Genomic DNA, 4,621 nt, shown 5'->3' with positions numbered 1-4,621 from the left:
CAATGCATTGCATGGAGTAACGCGATTTTGTACAATGCGAATAATGCGATTTTGTGCCTATATCCGCACAGATAAACAAATAGGCATTGTGTAAGTTAAATAATTTCCACGTCATCTTGTTATTTGTGTTTTTACAAATATACTACGCAGTACGTGTTGTTTATCTTTTTATTTATAAAGTAAATAATCATTGGTACCTATAATTATCCTATCATTAATAATCCTTTAGTAATCTTTAACACATTGACTTAATTTCTGATGATTCGATCTAGCATCTTGTAAAAACCGAAGATTTATTTATTTATTTATTTATTTATTTATTAAAAATAAGCACACCAACAATACAATCACTCAATGTTATACAAAACAACAAAAATCAAACAATTGAAAGCACAAGCAATTGTACAAATTACAGGAGTGCATGACATTAAACATGAAACTCATTTGAGACTTACACAAAAATAACTAAGCTAATAAAATTAAGACACACATTAAAGTAATAACGAATGGGCACTATTCACACTGTTTAAGAAGGGAGCGTTTGTATGATGCGAACTTCATAAAAATATATCGATGGGATAATCTGTCACAATGGTCCTCTCATTATATAACCTTGCCATACGTGTTAGAGGGCTATTAAATGTGGTATTTAGAGTAGATATAGGAATTTCAAAAACTCGATGATGTCGCTTACTACGTCGGTCAAACCGGAACTTTAAACCTTCTATCAACTGGGCATCAAGAAGGCCATTAACAATTTTGTAAAGAGTCAGTAAATCAGAATGAATTCGCCTTTCTTTTAAGCTTAACAACCCAAAGTGTCTTATTCTGTCACCATAATCAGGAATAGATCTTCGAATGCCTTTCTTTGAACACAAATACCTAACAAAACGAGCCTGAATAGATTCAACCTTGTCAGCATAAGTAGAGTAATATGGAGACCAGATTGTGGAACAGTATTCCAGTGAGCTTCTTACTAGTGCATTAAACAGTAAAATAATACTGGTGCTTTTACGATACACGTATGTATATAAGATGTAGATATACATACGTGTAGATAGTAACGTAACATAGTATATTTGCTATATTTTATAAGCTATATTTCTCTGATATTTGATGTCTATATTTGCTCAACTCAAACACAATTTCCTTCAGAAATCGTAAGTCAAGTTATCATTTAATCGTGTTAACGTCGTTATATCAATTTGGGAGCGTCGGTGCGTCAAGTGCGAGTCGGGTACAAACACCTGTAACTGATAACTGTATCGTCACTATCTTATGCGGACTTTGGCGAAGTAGTTTACTAAGTGCTGAGATAGCGCGAGATAACGTTAATTTTACGGCGATCGGTACATTCAGATTTTATTGTGAGCTCGCTACTTATAAATAAAGTTAGGTCCTGCTAGAATTATATTGAAGCATAAAGAAATATAAGATACGCCATATTTCACATTAGTGTTATGAAGCAGGTGCGTAACTAACACAGTGTAGGTACTTAATGCTAATTGGCAAGTGAACTGACAATTATAATAATCTGAACATTTGTATTTCCACGGATGTCGGTTTTTCCGCATTCTAAATCTTACACCCATCATTATTTAAATGAATGAATATGCCTACCCATTTAACCTAATGTTCGTCTATTACCAGTCATCATATTGTATATTGGTTCATAAATGTGCTATGTACGAACATAGTACGCCTTATATATATTATTGAAACTTATATTATTGAAACACGTGTCTTGAAAGCATTGCTGAAACACCTGCTGAATAGTCGAGTTTACGGACTGAACATTAATATAATAATAACTTATCCTGACTAACTTATCCTGGGAAATATATAAAACTCAAAGGTGACTGACTGACTGACTGACATAGTGATCTATCAACGCACAGCTGAAACCACTGGACGGATCGGGCTGAAATTTGGCATGCAAGTAGATGTTATGACGCAGGCATCCGCTAAGAAAGGATTTTGATCAATTCTATCCCCAAGGGGATAAAATAGGGGATGAAAGTTTGTATGAAACTTTGTCAATTTTAAACCGATCGGACTGAGACTTTGCATGCATAAAGCTACTATGGCGTAGGCAATCCTTAAGAAAGGATTTTGATAAATTCCATCCCTAAGGGGATAAAATAGGGGATGAAAGTTTATATACATCTTCTTAGATTTTATAAAGAAGTCCTGATGACGAATCAGAATTTTATGATGACGTTCGCTTAAATACGATTTTGATTAATTCAACCCCCATTCAACCCCCACGGGTGATAAAATAAGGGATGATGAAGGATGTAAAATGTATTAGTTTCAACCTATCAGTACGTAATGGAACGAACAAAATAATGTTTAGTTCTAAATGTTGAGAAGATCTGCCTACCGCTATTAGATGGCGCTGTGCATTTTCGTCTCATTTCTGAATCGCGGTGTTAAGATTCTCCGCCAGTTAATTACCTTCGAACTGAACTGTAGATAATCTGTTTGTTTGGTTGCTGCGGATTGCCTTCCTCACTGACATATTAAACATAAATATTTCTAGCGTATTATATTTGACGGTTCTTTTCTTGGCATTTTGGTTTTTAACCGACTTCCCAAAAAGGAGGAGGTTATGGTTAGTCGTTTTGGTCATAGACTGCGTTGTATTTGGCATTTGTTTTGTTTTCGTTTGGTTTAAGTTTAGATTTTGTTGGTTAGACTTATTTTAAAATGGCTAAAGAAAATCTAAACGTTAATGGAGAAGTTGAAGAATGTACTGTCGTCCCTATTGTTGGTGACGGTGCATGTTTGTTTCGTGCTCTCTCTTATTTAATGTACGGAACACAAGACAGAGCAATGGAGGTGCGTACTTAATACCTAACGATATCCCGTTCGAATTTAAACGATTACAGTTTCCCCTAAAAGTCTGCTTTGCCATGACAATAAATAAGTCTCTCAAATTTGCGGGTATTGACTTGAGAGAACATTGCTTCTCTCATGGACAGTTTTATGTTGCTTGCTCACGAGTAAGTTCACCCAATAACTTAATAATTTTAGCGCCTAATGACAGATTAGTAAAGAATATTGTGTACAAAGAAGTTTTGTAGGCCCTAATTTTTTACACACGCTAAACAAAAGTAAAGCCGCAAAAACCATACCTAATTAATAATAATACTTCTTAACGCGAGCGAAGCCGCGGGCAACAGCTAGTACGACTATAATACGTTATCGAATTTAATGAAAACTCATGCAGAGGAATGAACGTATATCAGAATTATGCGAATATTTGTTGAAAAGGCTTCAGCAGCGGTGCAAGTAGGTATTAAAATTTATTTACGTTTCTAAATAATATCTTAATTAGGTCTCACATTTTAATTAATCCAAGTAAATGACATTACGGTGCCTGTATAGAATTGAATCTGTAACCCAGGTGTTACGGTCACTGTCAGTTATTGTTATGCTATGATTCATCCTTAACAATATTTATTTTTATATAGATATCGAAGTAAATTTAAGGAATAATCCGGTCCTACAGCATAGCTATTGTCATCAGACAGAATTATAATAAGAGTTTTGATTGTATTAAGAATACATATAAACGAAAATTGATTTAAATTTCGGAACCGCTAGAAGACTGAAAAAATACAGTCGGGAAATGTGTACATCATCGGCCATTACGGTGAAGCGTAATACAAAAATAACAAAGACTTTAACTTATAAAACTTATAACGGATTCTGTTATTCTAGATATTTCATGCTGGTAAAGAAAACAAACCCATAAAATGGCGTATGCGAAGCGCTTATCTAGTTGTGCAAGTTGTAACACTCGACTAAGGAAAATCACTTATGGTTATATGTTCGAGATGTGCTATATTTACTTAGCTTTACGAATAATTGGCATATAATTTATTTGTAGATGTGTATTTTTGTCATCGGTAAGCTCAACCGTCATTACTGATAGCAGCTATGGCGGGGAACTATTGTTCTAGACTATGTGTAGGTTAAGTGACGATAGTGTGGCGATTAACATTGAAATTATTCCCAATTATGGTGCAATGTTCCTAGTTCAATTCAAACGCATGATCGCCCAGAGATATTCTATTACTGAGGGATGAGTGATAGAAACTACAATCTGGACCTCTTACGCAGTAGCAGATTCTTCTATGCCAACTAAAACTGTACCTAACTTGAATTTAGTCATATACTTAGACTGGTATCGTCCTAAAAAAACACAATGAAAATTGTATTGTTACATGTGATCGGCTACACTTCGTATTGGCGCGGTGCTCGTTTACGTCTCCACTGCGAGAAAAAAAGCGTGCTCATAATAACGGCTCTGGTATGTTTCCCCGAGGTCGATTCCAATTGATGAGCCTCTTTGACATTGATGTATAAAGTGGACAATCAAGTTCTTTGTTCTTCCACGACGTGGGACGTAAATTTTACGTTGTAAATCAACATTGTGCAAGTTGTTTGGCCGTTACGACGCACTCTCGGTATTACAGAGTATTGTTTGGCCACAGATTGCGTGTGTAAACTTATGTAGCCGACCGTATCGTCGACTAACAACGGCTTATTGTTATGGTTAGCATAACCGCGTTGCCTAGTTACGCTTCTTGTTGCAATAATTCGCGGTTCGTGC

The sequence above is a fragment of the Helicoverpa zea genome, chromosome 12 (genome assembly GCF_022581195.2).
Source record: "Helicoverpa zea isolate HzStark_Cry1AcR chromosome 12, ilHelZeax1.1, whole genome shotgun sequence".
In the NCBI taxonomy this organism is placed as follows: domain Eukaryota; kingdom Metazoa; phylum Arthropoda; class Insecta; order Lepidoptera; family Noctuidae; genus Helicoverpa; species Helicoverpa zea.
This window is presented reverse-complemented; position numbering follows the sequence as displayed.